The following is a 438-nucleotide window of genomic DNA, read 5'->3' as shown; positions in this document are numbered from 1 at the left end:
ATAAGACAAAAACCTGTTTTACTGTCTGAGTTTATCTGCATCATTAACTTGATATACAATACTACGAATCCTCATATAATCAAAGTACTGACAGAACTGGTGTGACAATGCTTTTAAAGAGGATGGATATAAAAGCATCAATTTAAGTTTATCTACATCACCAATGTGGGTACGAAAATTTTGGGTACGAAACAAAAATGGGTACGAAAATTTTAGGTACAAAGATTATGCCAAAAAATTGGGTACGAAAAAAAATTTGGTTACGAAAAAAATGGCTACGAAAATAACGACTTGAGTACGTGAGTTCGCCCATGAACACATGGTAAGGTTAACTAAATCTACGCGATATGACCTAATATGTGTTTAGAACAGAAAACAATATAAAAAACGAATGAATTATCAAACGTAGTGTGTGCACTGATGTGGCTCTGTAATTTC

This window comes from Dreissena polymorpha, chromosome 15, assembly GCF_020536995.1.
Source record: "Dreissena polymorpha isolate Duluth1 chromosome 15, UMN_Dpol_1.0, whole genome shotgun sequence".
NCBI lineage: Eukaryota > Metazoa > Mollusca > Bivalvia > Myida > Dreissenidae > Dreissena > Dreissena polymorpha.
Note: the sequence above shows the minus strand (reverse complement) of the source record.